Source organism: Coenobita brevimanus, chromosome 7 (assembly GCF_032717465.1).
Source record: "Coenobita brevimanus isolate Jiangsu-jjx chromosome 7, ASM3271746v2, whole genome shotgun sequence".
Classification (NCBI taxonomy): Eukaryota; Metazoa; Arthropoda; class Malacostraca; order Decapoda; family Coenobitidae; genus Coenobita; species Coenobita brevimanus.
This window is the reverse complement of record NC_136960.1, coordinates 7,161,145-7,178,395: the sequence shown is the minus strand read 5'-3', so window position 1 is coordinate 7,178,395 and position 17,251 is coordinate 7,161,145.

Sequence of the window (17,251 nt, the reverse complement as noted above, 5' to 3'; positions counted from 1 at the left end):
ATGAGAGACGTACCTGTTCTTATAATATGCGAGTCTGTGAATTGGGTAGAAAAGCAGAAAACTCCGAGAACCTCATTCATTTAATTTTCACATTAAGAACACAGAAGCCTTGGATGAATTACACCTTCACGATGAAGTTGATTGTGGATGTACAGCTAATCCAGTCCATCGTCAACCCTTTTCATGAGCAGAGACAGAATTCTGAGTGTTATACAGATATGGCTTATCTGATGGTCCTTTGTGGGGCCTGTGTAATGAAGAAACCATATCCCTCTCTCGATATTATACCGTTTTTACTCTAACTTGGCCCAGATTTGTGTCCTTATGCAGCTTATTTAATGTAGGTCAGTGGCAGAAGATATTGCTGCGGCTCTACATCTTTTTCATGGCACTTTTTTTGCGACTAGCGCCATATTGCATTGTTACGCGATTGTCACAGTACATATTTCGAAATGGGGATATGGCAGTTTTAGGCCAAGTTAGCGTCAAAACAGCGTAGGATGTTTTAACGTGTGGAATGTGATTGACGGCCTTTTTGCTCATTCCTGCTGCCACCAGACGATTTTTCTTAAAGTTAGGAAAGGCATCTGGTGTTGAAGGAGTTTATTTTGGCTACACCTGACCCCCTCAGGTCGGAAAAAAAAATCTGTCCTATTTTGGAACTGACAGAAAAAGAGAATAGAAAATACGCCCTAGGCCATTAAGACGTGCTGAAGATAGTTTCTCTCTCTCTCTCTCTCTCTCTCTCTCCCAAACGTCGATTTATCTGCCTTGTTTAAAAGTGTGTGAGACATGGTGGAAAGTGCGATAGGTTAAACGATACCGAGATGAATTTTCGACGACGTATTGAGTAAGCGTGTGAGGAGCTTGTAAGTAGCTAAAGGAAGGAGGGAGTGATTAATACATACGAAATAAGTGAGTGATTAAGTGCATGTGATGGTGATAGTAAAGTGGTGATAGTGATGAAGTGACTGAGGGAATAGTAGTGACAGTGGACAGCGAAATGTTGATAGTGATGAAGTGATTGATAGTGAATTAGTGGTACTTCTCAACTCAGGTGTCCATCTACCTTTTGTGACCTTGATGCTGAGTCTCTGAACTATGGTACTAGCATCTTCAGGCATTTCAGTCCCTACTCATTAACGACTATTCATGCCATGCCACACCATCCTCCTTCATACTACAGCTCCTCTTTTGTACACACACACACACACACACACACACACACACACACACACACACACACAGAATTGAGAGATTGCAGGTCTATAGATAAAGAAACACACACACACACACACACACACACACACACACACACACACACACACACACACACACACACACACACACACACACACACACACACACACACACACGGATTGAGAGATTGCAGGTCTACAGATAAACACACACACACACACACACACACACACACACACACACACACACACACACACACACAAGCATCGTATAGAAAGGATTTAAACTTCCTCTCTGGCATTCACTTATTGGACTTTGTTAGTATCGAATCCTTTTATCTGCCTGTGATCACGACTGACTGACTCCCCTTCTCTCTTTGATCTCGCTGGATTCCTGCGCTGATTGTTTTACCAGAGGGGTTTACGAGATGTCTTTGTTTTGAGAGAGAGAGAGAGAGAGAGAGAGAGAGAGAGAGAGAGAGAGAGAGAGAGAGGGTATTTTACGAGAGGGGTTGATAATGGCTTCCGACACCCGTACGATATGGCTCTGTTTTTGCTGTGTGTGTGTGTGTGTGTGTGTGTGTGTGTGTGTGTGTGTGTGTGTGTGTGTGTGTGTGTGTGTGTGTGTGTGTGTGTGTGTGTGTGTGTGTGGTGATGCATTTAATTAGTTTATTCTTAGTACAACCAGACAAAAATACTCAGCTAAGGATAGACCCATCAGTGACGTTACTAATGATGCCTTGCTTCATATATACATTTTCTCTATTTAAAAAAGGTCCAAATAATGTCATAAGGAGTTGTCAAAAAAATAAAAGGAAAATATAATCGTGGTGAAGGGGTTAAGGAGGCTGTCATTTAACCCTCTCGCACCGTCAGAAGATTTATTTATTTTTATTTATTTATTTTTTTTTGCGAAGAAATTTTTTGGAGTAAGAGAATAATAAGAAAAAACTGTCTTGAGTAGCCCTTCTTTTGCTACTACTAGGTTGCACGTGGGATAGTTGAGAGAGAGAGAGAGAGAGAGAGAGAGAGAGAGAGAGAGAGAGAGAGAGAGAGTGTGCGTGGTGGAGAATAGCTGGAAATATTAACGCAGGAGTGAGGGTATAGTGGAGGATTAGCGTGTTAGATGTGAGAGGGTGGTAGAGTATCGTATTGCTGAAATATTTACACAGAAGTGAGTGTGGTGGGTGAGTGTGTTGAGTGAGAGGGAGACATATTAATACAGGAATGAGGGTAATGGAGGATGAGTGTGTTCAGTGAAGGAGGGAGTGGTGGGCTGAAATATAAAAAAAAACAATAAGGGTGGTGGAGGATGAGTATATTGAGTGAGGGAGCAAGGAACGGAATATTGGTGAAAACTTTAACACAGAAGTGAGGTTAGTAAGTGGAAGAGTGTGAGAGCGAGGGGGCCGAGTTGGGGAGCGAGGGGTTGAAGATTGCTAGAATTATTCAACCTAGGAGTGAGGTAGTGGAGGGAAGAGGGCGAGAGTGAGGGTGTCGAGGAAGGGAACAAATGACAGAGGAGTGTGAGTAGTGGAGTGTGAGGGAGTGACGGTGAGAGTGGCTGGGGCTTCAAGAAAATGGTACAAATCCCTGAGTGTGTTAGGACAGGAGTGAGGGAAGAGGGTGGCAGAGGACGAGTGTGTTGGGTGAGGGCAGGAGTGGCAGAGTACCGTACTCCTGGAAGCTTCTGTGATTCACTCAGATGAATAAAATCGTCTGGCGTTACCTAGAGTGAAATAAGAGATAAAGTTAACAGAGGAGTGTGAGGGACGGGCAGGTGTGGAGGGAGTGAGGGAGGGAGAGAATCACTTAGTATCTCTGGAAACATTAACACTCAGGCTCCCATGACTCAGCTGAATAAAATCGTCTGGCGGTGTCTGGAATATAATACAAGAGCTGACGCGAGCCTGAGAGGGTCAGGGGAGAAGTGAAAGGCAGTAGAGATGTAGGAGTGAGGGAGGGAGTGAAAGAGTGAGAGTTTTGCCGGAAATCAATGAACTCTCACTGTACGAACCACTGCTCAAGGGCCGAGGTGTGTGTGTGTGTGTGTGTGTGTGTGTGTGTGTGTGTGTGTGTGTGTGTGTGTGTGTGTGTGTGCAAGTAATGAGAGTTTTGCTAGAGAATTTGTTTTCATTTGACGGAACTGGGCTGCTCTCAACTTAAATCCAAATTGCTGGTCGTATGAAATTGGTTTAACTTTGGTAATGAGGTAGGAATGAGTGTCCTTGGTTACTAGTCAAATCATCCCTCCAGAGTGGCTGCACCTGGCCATCAAATGGGCTGAAAGAGGTTGCGGATTTTAGTCAGATGAAAGGCAAACCTACGAATAAAAAGTAGACACAGGAGTTAGAGTATGTGAAAGTGGAGAAGTGCCAGTGTGTTGGGAGAGGGAGACAGTATGAGAATGAGTGGAAGTGGAGAAGTGTGATTGTGTTGTGGGAGGGAGACAGTATGAGAGAGAGAGAGAGAGAGAGAGAGAGAGAGAGGGTCAATGAATAATAGTCTGGGCGTCAAACAGTAAATATAAATATACGATATAAATTCTTAGGTAATTCTGTGCTTGGGTTCCCTTTATGCTGTGCAGGACTTTAGGTGACTCTGTGTGTGTGTGTGTGTGTGTGTGTGTGTGTGTGTGTGTGTGTGTGTGTGTGTGTGTGTGTGAGTAAGAGTATGCGTATGTATGTGCGTGCGTGCGTGGGGGCGCGATGATGAGCGGATATCGTGCAGTATATATGCGTGTGTATGTTTGCGTGTCCCGCTGTCTGCCAATATGCCAACGTGCATGTGTATGTGTAGTTGTACAGTGTTTTATGCCTTTGTGTACATTAGCCCCATCACTACGGTTATGCCCTTTTTGTTTTGTTTATTTATTTATTTGTTTTGCTGATTGTGTGTGTGTGTGTGTGTGTGTGTGTGTGTGTGTGATACGGACATTTCTTTCCGTGTTACCGCCAGACAAGGGATAACGAAGGAGTGTAGAGACGCCCGTATAAGCCATCTGTCTGGTTACATTGGTGCCCTCGCGTGAAGGCTTCCCCCTCCGGCACCACTTTCACCTTTGCAACCTCCAGACGATTTTATTCAATTTAGTGAAGACGTTGTGAAGCCTAATAAGCTGAATGAAATCGTCTGAAGGCTGTTTGTCCATGATCCCTCCTCACCCCCACTTCCTCATCATCCTCCCCTCAATTTTCAGAAATTTGCCTCATCCCCCGCACTCACTCTTTCATCATCATCACCATCATCGTCATCATCATCATCACTCCACTTACTCATCATCCACCTCTTAGCTTGCTGAACCTTGCCTCATCATCATCATCATCATCATCACTTACTCAACCTCACCTCCCTTAGCTCTCCGGACATTGCCTCACCCTTCTCGCTCACAATTTCATCATCATCACCATCCCTCATCACCGTCACTTACTCATTACCCACGCCTTCAGCATTTTCCAGGAACCTGCCTCACCCTCCTCACTTACTCACGGTTATATTTACCTCCCTGCCTTGCCCCTCGCCCCTCTTACCGAGTTTTTCTGCCTTGTTTTTCCCTGTCGTGCTCAAGATTGTTCCCTGTCCCCCTCCACTCCACACGACTCCCTGGTCTGGTCTTCTATGCCACTTTCTTCCTCATATGTGGTTCCCTCATTTATGTTTACCTCCGCCACCGACGTTGAGCGATGGTTATGTATTCACTCGTGTTTGTTTGTATACAGGATATCTCAAAAAGTTGTCCTCGGATTTCAGTAAAGTCTGCTGGATAGACGAGCAGTGGGTCAAGGAAGAGTTGATTAGATTTTGAGGGGGATCCAATATCAAATCCAGGAATAAATACTAACCTTTATTGGCGTTGTCGGAGGTATGCGTTCCCTGATTTCGTGTAACGGGGAAGACTAAGACGGAAGAACTAATTAACCATGTGAGACCATAAAAGTATTCGTCTGGTAGGAAAGTGGAGGTACAACTGTCATGGATTTCATTAGCGTTGGTGAAGGTATGCGCGCTCTGAATGCCTTCGAGTTACATCTTGTTCTTCATTTTTGTTTCCCTCTTCATTTATTTTTCCATTTTCCGTTTGTGTCTTCATTTTTCCTATTTATTTGTGCCTCCTTGATCCTTCCATATTTTGCCTTAATTACCTGAACATATTGATCATTGTACTTATAATGTAGCGAATCTCTCACAGTGCTAAGAGTGTTTAAATTGAGCGAACGTGCCTGCCAGGTATATAAATGCAAAGAATGTCGTGAATTATGTTATTGTACAGATGAAAGAAATAACCTTGGCATCCTACTATTTACACGAGGTTATTCAAGATAACAAATGATATAAAGGAGATGGTAAACAAGAGAATACATAGAGAGATCTTGGACAGGATGTATGAACAACTAGCCCCCTATTCTTTTGATCTGGGCCGCTTCCTTATCAGATAATGGCCGTGTTATTAGGGGGATAAGGCGCTCAAGTGTGGTTAGATAAAGATGAGTGTCAGATCAGCGGTTGTGTCAGATGTTTGATGTATTGTTATCATGATCTCCAAACCTCTTTCCTTCTTCTCTTCCTTCATTCCCCGTTCCTCTTCTTTTCCCTTTTCACTTCCTCCCGCTCCTCTTCCCAATCCTCCTCCTTCATTCACTTTTCCTCTTCTTTTCCCTTTTCACTTCCACCCCTTCCTCTTCTTACACTCTCCTTTTTCCTCCCTTTCTTGTCCCTTCTACTTTCCCTTTATTCTTTACTCCTCCCTTTCTTTCGTCTTTCTTCCACCTTCCCTTCTTCCCATTTTCCCCCTCCCATCCTTCCCCCATCTTTTCTCCCCCCCCCTCCTTTCCCTCTTCTCTCCTACTTTTCCTCTCCTTCCCTTTTCCCTTCTTTCTCTTTTCCTTTACTCTTTAACTCTTTTCTCACTCCTTCCGACTCCTCTCCCTCTCCTCGCTTTTTCCTCTCTCCTCATCTTTGCACGTCTTTCCCTTCCGTTCCGTTCCCCCTCTCTTTCTTACCCAGCACTTTTCCATCACCTATACCCCTTCTCCCCTCCCCCTCTTTCGCTCTTCCTTTCCACCCTTCCCTCCCCTCCTCTTTCCCTCCTCCTCTCCACCCTTCCCACTCCTCCCCCTCCTTTCCTCCTCTCCACCTTCCCTCCCCTCCCTCTCTTTCCCTCCTCCTCTGCCAGATAAGTCAGTGATCGTCCCTGAGATAACCCGATAAGGATGAGCCTCGAGCCACTTGTCAGAGAAGGCCTCGTTGTCGTGAGCAGGTGTCGGTGTTCCTTGTAATGCTGAGGTGTTGGCCACAGGTTACCAAGGCCGTATTCGCGTCAGGTAAGGAAGCTCCCAAACACCTCTTCCATACCGATTCGTTTTTTGAATATGACAAGTTAATATCCTTCCTGTACGTTATTGATGAAGAGTATGGTGATATTGGAAGGATTCTTGTAACACAGAAGAGGACAGTAAGGTGGTATAAGCTAAATAAATCGCATAAGAAGAGGTGTTAGGGTCCCCACCGACCAGAATACGGGCCCAAGTCTGTTGCCAAGGCCTCTGGTTACCCCTTCAACATGTAATTAATTCATTCTAACCCGGGGCGGATTTTAGTCTTTTCTTACCTGTTTCCCGTAGCTCAGCGGGAGAATTAGACTATACGACGGCTCAGCATCCTTTCCACAGAACTTCTTCGTGACTAGCATCGTATCCTAGTGCTGAACTGTTCTTACAGATTAAAATTCGTGATGGAGAGATGGCAGTTTTACGCCAAAAATGACCTACTACTACTACTGCTCTCAGCAATGATAATAACAGTAATATAATAATAATAATAATAATAATAATAATAATAATAATAACAACAACAACAATATAATACCTTTTAACATAGTAAATAAAAAAGTTTTACATATTTCCTAGTGCAAAAGGAAGTGGAGAAGCGCAAGAGTGGAATTCTGGGCAAGTCTAATGATTATTTGTTCACCATTATGTCTGGGGTGAAGGAGCCTAGTGGAGTGGAGGTGAGCTTAGTGGAGTGGAGGTGGGCTGGGTGGAAATGGAAGCTCAATGATCCACTTTAATTTGTTTTATTTGTTTTTCCTTCTTCTGTTCATCTTCTGTTAAAAAAAAAAAAAAAAGTGAAATACAGTTACTATTGTTATCGTCATCGTCTTTATCTGTGTGGGGTGGGGATGGGAGAGGGGACGGGAGTGGGGATGGGGGTGGGGATGGGAGTGGGTGTGGGAATAGGAGTGGGGAGGGGGTATGAGTGAGAGTGGGGGTGGGGGTGGGGGGGGTTGTGGTGGCTGCAGAGGCGATAAAACGAGAGGAAAAGAGAGTCACATTTTAAAAGTATGTCGCAAGGATGTCATTGTCTAAGAGGTACACACACACACACACACACACACACACACACACACACACACACACACACACACACACACACACACACACACACACACACACACACACACACACACACACACACACACACACACACACACACACACACACACACACACACACACACACACACACACGAGAGATCAACTGTCGGAGCCCACAGCTTTAGGTAGGTAGGGAGAGAGAGAGAGAGAGAGAGAGAGAGATGATAGGAGGGGAAGAAGGAGAAGCAGCGATTAGGAAGGCAAGCAAAACACGAAGACGAAAGGGGAGGAAGAGAGTTAAGGTGAGGGAGAGAGGGATGGTTTGGGGTTATGTCGTGACACCTTTTCTTTATTGATTTATTTTTTACATGGCTCTTCAATATCCTCTTGTATATTATTGATGGAAATTATGCCTATAATCTGCCATCTTCCTTTCGGGGTATAGGGAGTGAGTCGAGGTAGGTTTATATATATCAGGGTTTATATGGCCGACCTCTCCCGTTCATATCAATGCCACCGCGTGAAGGCGTCCCTCTCCACCCCCGACGAGGCCCTGTTAGAGAGGGACAGAGCCGCTAGCAACAGGGACAGTCACGGGCTATATATCCAGCCTTAAATGCAACGGGTCGCTGTGTGTGTGTGTGTGTGTGTGTGTGTGTGTGTGTGTGTGTGTGTGTCTGTTTGTCTGTCTGTCTGTCTGTCTGTCTGTCTGTCTGTCTCTCTCTCTCTCTCTCTCTCTCTCTCTCTCTCTCTCTCTACCACCACCACCACCACCACCCTCTCTCCCCCTTCACCCTCTCCCGCTCTGCCGCCATAACTTTCGCCACGTCTGTCATCTAGGAATATTATCCGCACAGAATAGTTGACGCAGGAGAGTTCATTAAATTAAATGGTGAAATAATTGCCCTACGATGTACTTTACTCATGCCATTACGATGTTACTAATGGTGGGCGAATTACAATACGTGGTGTGCCGAAGAACGCATACACGGACACACACACGAATGCATATATATACAGAGAGAGAGAGAGAGAGGGTAGTTGGTAGAATGGCACTGAGAGTAGACTAGGAACAGAATTGTCAAACACCGTAATCCTCGTTTGTTTTTACTCATACATTCACCAAACACCTCACAATCAAGCCAGAGTGAATGTTAAAGTGACAGTATACGATAAAAATAACGATCTGTGATAAGAGTTAACTATTATGGAGACTTGGTTATCGGTAAATTGGTTAGAATGCTTTATTAATATGTCCTCATGTGTTTTATTTATCCAGATCTTTACCACATTTCAAGACAGACGCGTTACAGTATCAGTTTATCCTTTATTTGTATCAGAATCATTTTTTTTTTCGTAATATTTCCATTTTGTAATATTCCTTTCATTGTAATATTCCTTGTGTTTGACTCTGAAGTGTATGGTAGCTGTGTGAGTGAAGACTAACAGAGAAACAAAGAATTATATGCATTACTTAAAATCAGTACGTTTGTGAGAATGGAATATGAGTTGGATATGCATTATATTTGGGTGAAAATTAAGTTTGGTGCTCATGCTGCCACAATCACATCACCATTACCCCATCCACCACCACTACCATCACCACTACTACCACAACTGCTTTTACCACCACCAGTACCACTACCACCACCACCTCTGTCCTTATCTCTATTTCTGCCCTGCCACCACCACCACCACCACCACCACCACCACCACTGCTTTAACCACCACTACCACCATCACCACCGCTGCCGCCACCATCACCAGTACTGCCTTAACCACCACTACTACCACCACCACTACCTCTACCACCGCCACCACCACAACCACAGGATAGTTATGATATACTGACATCCGTGGACATGCACACAGCTCTGTAGTGAAAATCGATCATGGTGCTTTCTCCACCACTGCCACTACCCAACCTCTGCCACCACAACCACTACTGCCACTACCACTACCACATCAACCGTACCTACACTACCAACATACCACACCACCACCACCACTTCGATCACCACACCACCCCAACACCGCACCACGCCATCACCACCACCACCGCGACCACCACATCACCCCTACCAGGGCTACCACTACCACATCATCCCTGCAACACCACCACCACCACAGCTCACCACAGCACTACCACACCACCTCAGATACAATATCCTTGTTATAAATATTAGCTGAACAGACACGTGTGTGTCGCGGCTACATTGTGCAGTGAATGTGAAATGGAGTGACGGAGTGGAGGAATTAGAGAGAGAGAGAGAGAGAGAGAGAGAGAGAGGAAGGGAAGGAAGAAAAAGAGATATGAGATGAAGGCTGAGGAAGCGAGGCAGGCAGGCAGAAATGAGAAGTGGGAGTGAGGCAGAGTGAGCCAGAAGAGTGAGACAGATATAAAGGGTGAGGATGAGGCAGAAAGAGGGGTGAGGCAGGAGTGGTTAAGGCAGATATGAGGGGTGAAGGTGAGGCAGGAAGAAGGGTGAGGCAGGAATGGGCAAGGCAGAAGGCAGACATGTGGGGAGAGGGTGAGACAGAAAGAGGGGCGAGGCAAGAGTGGGTAAGGAAGACCTGTGGGGTTAGGAAGAGGCAGATAAAGGGGTTAGGCAGGAGTGGGTAAGGCAGATATGGGGGGTGAAGGTGAGGCAGAAAGAGGGGTGAGGCAGGTGGGTTGGTTCAGGCAGCTTCCAAAACATTACACGCCAACGACATGACCATTACTATAACCCTTCCATTCACATCCCTTTGACTCTCAAGCACCGCACGGCTAAAAAAAAAGAATCACAGTCACCATCACCACCCTCTCCACAATCACCATCGTTATTGCAATCACCACCATCGCTACCACTCCTTCCTGCCATCCGTCACCACTACTACCACTTGGTTCTGTTACCTTCACCACCACAGTCACCATCACCACCCTCTCCACAGTCACCATCAGCATCACCATCACAATCACCATCATCGCTGCCGCTCTAACCTGTTATTCATCACCACTACTAACACTCACCATCACAATCACCACACTTACCGTTCGCTGACTGCCACCACACTCTCCACGTATTTCATCACTTCAGGTGCCTCTGCCCAGAACACTTCAACCCGAGGGCGCACAGGTGTTTGTTGTGTTCTCTTACAACTCCCGGACGATTTTACTCAGTTGAAGCGAGACTTTTCGAACTGGAGGAGTTGCTATAGACATTGCCTTTATTATCCCTTACATAGAAGATCTGAGGAGGAGGAGGAGGAGGAGGAGGAGGAGGGGGAACGAAGCTGAGCAAATACAGTACCTAATTATGAGGGTCTGGGTCTGAAGTAGCTGAAATTCTCTTGCATTTTATTTTGCATATACGGTACGTCGTTAAAATTCTCTGCAACCTCTTTCTGCATACTGGCACGTTAATATTCTCCAGCGATTTATTTCTGCATATGCCTCGTTCATAATCTCTGGCAATTTATTTTTAAATGTGCCTGGTTCATATTCTCTGGCAATTTGTTTCTGGTTATTCCCCTTTCATAATCTCTGGCAATTTATTTCTACATATGCCTCGTACATATTCTGCAGCGATTTATTTCTGCATATACCTCATTCATATTTTCTAGCAATCCATTTCTGGGTATATCACATTAATATTCTTTTGAAGTTTATTTTTGCATGAGATGAGTTAGAATGCTCATGCAGTTTATTCCTGTGTCTGGCGGGTATGTTTGATCTTCCAGTGCATTTATGGATCATTTTTGTCATCACCGTTAAAAATCTGAGTCGGTTCACTGTAGGATGAAGGCCTCCCCACCACTGCTACCTCTCATTGCCTTATGGTGGCTGACATACTGAGACCGATAGAAGTTTGCTGTGTTTTTCTGCCCATAGATGACTCTCTTGATATGTTGCCTCAACGCCTTCTTTGTAGAGTTGCGACAGTTCCGTTCAAATAGGCGCCATGTTGCTTACCTACTGAATGGTGCGGATAGCAAGCGCGGGGTGGATGAATGATCTGAATGCTTTCTACTTTTAATTGTGATTATATAGTGTTTATCATTTAATATTCCGTGCTTGCTTTTTGAATTACTTATGCGCCCTGGAACACTTACGTATCTTAGCGGGGTAAGCAACATGGCGAAACTGTCTCAACTTATATAAATGGCGTATTGATAGGAAAGGGGGAGGAGTAACCAACAAGACGTAAGTGTATAGTAGACGTGATGGATTAGTAGGGTAACTTGTAAGCCCGGCTGTACACTGTATATATTGGCTTAACGGGTGTGAGGTGTGGTAATAAGGGGGTACTGTGGTGATGGGTGGTTGTCTGGTGGCTGACAGAGGCTTAACGGGGCTGTAGGGGTGAAATTATGAGAGAGAGAGAGAGAGAGAGAGAGAGAGAGAGTCTAAATGTAGTGAGATGCTAGATATCTGTATGTCTATCAGTCAGTTAATCTGTCTGTCTTTGCCTGCCTATCTATACGTCTGTCTGTCTGTCTATCTATCTATCTGTTTATCTATCTATCTGTCTGTCCATCCATATCTGTTTATCTATAGCAAGGCGTGTTAATCCCAGAAGGGGTAGATAGAGAGATATTTGCTTGTGCTAATTTTTATAATTATGGGAGAGGGACATAGTAGACTAAATAAATAATGAATATAATAAAGAAGAATGACGAAGACAAGGATGAAAGGAAAGCCTGTCAGGATGTTGTGAAAGAGGGAAAAAAAAAAGAGTAAATAAATATAGTGGTTAATGAAGAAAAATATCGTAGAAAAGATTAAAAGGAAAATGTTGTTAACGAATGATGTCAGGTGTGAAGGGGTGTTGGTAAGGGGCGGGTGATTTGATATGGTGGTGGGAAGGAGGGCTGTGAAGTGGAGGGTCCGGCTTCATACACTAGTCACACTCATTAGCAAGGCAACAGAGGCGTGTAAGTAAATGCATTTCTGACGCTCGTAAAATCGCCTGCTCGTGGGCATAATGTGGGCGGGTATGGGTGGGTACAAGATTGGAAGGAGAGGGACACTGGTGGGGGAGCAGTGGGTGGAATGTGGGAGTGTGGAGGGGTAGGGTGGAGTGGGAATATATGATTAAGAGACTGGGTAATCTATAGAGGAAATAACTACAGATAACAGGAGATATCATGGCCCATAATAAGGCTATATTTTGGTATTAAAAACTAATTACAGTAATGATGTGAGAAATTAATGTTAGAGAAGAAAGCTCATCCCTGCCCACCACTCCGTTCGGCATAACAGAAAAAAATAATAGTAATAATCATCTTGGAAATAATAATGTTGGGTAGACGGAGGACTATGGTGTGTCGTCTCTGTAATACTGAAGAACACAAAATGGAACAACGCAGTCGTAATTAATCGACTATGTTACAATTCTGTACATAAACCAACTCGTCGAACTGGGAACTCAGGAATACATCATGTTTGTATGATATTTAGCAGCAACGTTTGATCCTAGGCTTCTATTCCAGCGTTCCATTGTAGGAATATTGAGAGGAGGGTGGGTGGAAGGTGAGAAGGGATCATAGAGCGAAAAGGGAGGGTGTGACGGTGGGAACTTTGTGGTTGAGGTGTGGGAAGGTAGAGGAGGTGGGTTGGCACTGGGAATACCATGTGTCTGTGGGCAGGATGTGGGTGGAGGGTGGGTGTGGAAGGTGGGTGGAGTTTGGGTGGAGGTAGGGTGGAATGTATGCGTGAGAAAAGAAGTAGTGGGTAGGGAGAAAGCTAGGCATATACTGAAAATGTTGGAGGATGGAGAGGACATGGTAGGTGGGGGAAGGTCGGGGAGGAAGGATGCTTGTGGTGGGGGTATAGAAATAAGGCGCGCGCGCACATACACACACACACACACACACACACACACACACACACACACACACACACACACACACACACACACACACACACACACACACACACACACACACACACACACACACACACACACACACACACACACACACACACTAACAACAGCAACAAGTAACCTACACCATAATAACTGTACTCCACTATTTCCTATTTCAACCACTGTATCTTCTTGACCAAAACCTCTTCTCTTCCCACAAACCACCCCAGTAAAATAATAATAATAATAGTAATAATAATAATAATAATAATAATAATAATAAGAAGAAGAAGAAGAAGAAGAAGAAGAAGAAACTAGGCAGGAAATAGTTAGAGGGGTGGCAGGTGAGAATGGGATATGTGGGAGCCGAATAAATTTTAAGTTAATGTTTTCCCTGTTTCTCGGTGGGTTTATTCAGCACTCGTACGCGAAATTTTGCCCCCGACAGGAGAGCACCGAATGTGTCTAGGTTTACAAGTTCTAGGATCGTATTCTAAGTGATTTTTAGAGATTTGAAACACCTCTTCCCTAGTGATTTATTCTTAACGTAACACTTTAATCTCCTTTTGTCTATTATTAAGATGATATAAGTGGCATGGAAGAGAATGTTGGGATGTAATATATAGGATAAATCAATAAGGGAGAGGTGTTACGGATCCTTTAGTGCGAATGTACAGAATAAATCATTGAGAGACAAGTGCAACGACGCCTTGAGTGCCACGTAGAGTCCATAGTAACACGGAACATTGGCGGTGGGCAAAAGAGGAATCGCGACAGATCATTAATTTTAACCCCTTATTTCGGTGCTGGAGAGGGGCGCCTTCGTGTGGTGGCATCGATGTGGCCGGTTCTTGGAGCTGTCCCGTAATACAAACGTCCCTCAGTCCCCTCCCTGACCCCCGAGAGGAGAATGGTGGACTGTGGATGTCGAGCTTTGTCCTGCAGTCCACCAGCTTCGGGTTCAGATGAGCTTGGGGTTGCAACTACTACTACTACTACTACTATTACTACTACTACTACTACTACCTGCTACTACTACTACTACTGCTACTACTACTACTACTGACGGACGCTTTTTATTCAGCTTAGGAAACGTGTCGGTTATCGAAGGAGTTAGTGGCGGTTTTTCTCCTCTTTTTTTTCGGAAGGGTTAAATGAAGGCTGTCTCTAACCCCGCCTGGTTGAAAAATCACCCAAGCTGAATAAAACGGAATGATTATAGCAAGAATTAACCCAAGAAATATGCCATCTTTTTGAAGGAGCAAGTTTTAAGCCAACACCAAGACACCACATTTGAACTTGGGTTTGTGGGAAGCGAAAGAAATAGTCGAGTGGGAATGTTGTGACGTTTGTGGGTAGGAGAAAGGAGCTTGGAGAGGGTGTGGATGGATGGGGAGATAAACTGTGGAAGGAGAGAAGGAGATGGAGGTGGGACTGGGGTGGGATGTGGAAGGAAAGTGGAGAGGAGGTGAGAGGAGAGGAAAAAGGGCAGAGAGGGGGTTGATGGATGGGGAGGTAAACACTGGAAGAGGAGAGGGCGATGGAGGTGGAAGGGGTGTGGCAGGTGAGGAGGAGATGGGAGGGGAATACGGAGGGATGGAAAGGAGGAGAAACAGGAGACATGATGAGGGAGATGGCGGTGGGGGGGAGGCTGGATGTGGGAGGAAGGTGGGAAGGAGGCGAGAATGGAATATTTAGAGGAGGAGAGGGAGAGAAACAAGGGAAATGTTGTAACACTTGAGACATGATGGTGGTAGGCATGTTGGTAGGTGGACAGGATGTGGAAGGTTGAGTGGGGGAGAGGGGGATGGTGGATGCTGAAGGCTGTGGGTGGGAGGGGTTGAGGAAATACGTAAGAGGTGACGGAGGGAAGTAGGACTGAGAGAAGGGGAGGGAAGGGTAAGAGAGAGAGGGAAGGGAAGGGAATGGGAAGAGAGGGAGGGGAGGAAAGGAAAATGTTTCGACACTTGTGGTCAGAATGCAGGAGGGTGGAAATGGCAGGGTAGGTTTGGGAGGTAAGTATGCGAGGGCTGTGGGTGGGGTGCGAGCGGATGTGGTTGTTGTTGTTGTGGCCCCAGACTCATTCGGATGTGAACACGGTGGACTGCAGGCTGAAGTTGCCATTCTGCAGTCCACCATCCTCTGCGGTGGCTAGGGAGGGAGTTGAAGGACCTTTCTACAGCCGGGCAGTGGATCCTCCTGGTTATATTGGTGCCACCACTTGAAGGCGCCCCTCCCCAGCATCTCTAGTACAGTGAGAGAATATGTCATCGTAAAGTTTGGTAATTACATGGCTGTAAAATCTAACCATTTGAAATGAGTATCAAGAACCTATGTTCACTAAGGTTGGAATCGGAAATTTTGTCGCATAATATCTGATCATAATAGGTCAGTGTGTAAGTCGGAGCAGCATCTACCCGTAATATTGGCTAGCACCGTAGGCACCTCGTTCCTCAGTCTCTTACATCGTGTCTGCGAGTGGGAAACAGTTTGCGCGGAACGTGGCCTAGTGTAACGGAGTGTTCTGGCGGTTTTTATTTAGTTTATTGGACAGTGTGCGTTAAATTATCCGATTCCGACTTTAATGTTACTAAGCTTCACCGTCCAATTAAGACTTAAGGTATGTCTTGCTAGTTTTAAGTAATATGCGGCCCGTATTGGAAAGACACTTGATCCTGTCTCAATTTATGCTCCCCCAGCTGCACCACGGCCCTTCCTAATATTCGAGAGATGTGGGTGTGATGTGGGTGGAGTTTGGTCGTGGTGTGGGCGTAATGCGAGTGAGATACGGACGTTATGTGGGTGGGATATGGGCGTGGTATGGGCGTAATCAGAGTATTATGTAGGTGTGATATGGGTGGAATATGGGCGTGATGTGGGTGGGATGTGGGTGGATTATGGGTGTCATGTGGGTGGGATGTGGATGGATTATGGGCGTGATGTGGGTGGGATATGGGCTGAATCGTGCATGATGTGGGTGGAATATGCATGAGATGTGGATGGGATGTTGAGGTGGGTAGAATCTGGGCGTGGTGTGGGCGTACTGTGGGTGTGGTAGGGTAAATGTGCGCCCCCACCCACACGTACATACACCACCACCCTCCCTCCAAACCAACACTTTGAAAAATCACCGAGAAAGGCGTGGGAAATTGGTTTTGCTCTCCCTCGCCTGCACTCTCTCTGTTCTCCCTCCTACCCACCTCTCATTTTCACTTTCTCTCTCTCTTCTCTTTATTTGCTTTCTGTTATCTCTCTCCCCCTTCTCCCTTCATTTACACTCCTTTCTCTATCCGTCCTTGCTTTCACTTCGCCTCCTCTCTTTACTCTCTTTTCTCCTCTTCCTGCCTCCCTTTGTTCCGCTTCTGCCCTCATCAGACTTCATGCCCTATCTTTTTTTTCTTCCCTTTATTTGCTCTCTCTCTCTCTCTCTCTCTCTCTCTCTCTCTCTCTCTCTCTCTCTCTCTCTCTCTCTCAATTAACCTTACCCATTAACCCCACCCTACACTGGTATTTTCTCTCTCCATTAACGCTGCCTGTGTCCCCGTTCCTACCGTTTTCCGTTCCCGTTGGCTCTGTTAATGGTCTCAATCTCGTGGGTAGAGGGAGCAGGCACAGGAAAATCGTCCAGCGACACTCTAGGGCAGGAGACTCTATGTAACCAAGAAGATGAACGCAAATAATATTAATATAAGAGTTAACGCGTAAAAGATTTCCGAACAGTACCATAGTTAGTCCCCCCAATCGTTTTCTTTAACTGTTACCAGGCAAGACTTTCCATTCGAACCTCTTCCTCCTCCTCCTCTTCCTCCTCCTCCTCTTCCTCCTCC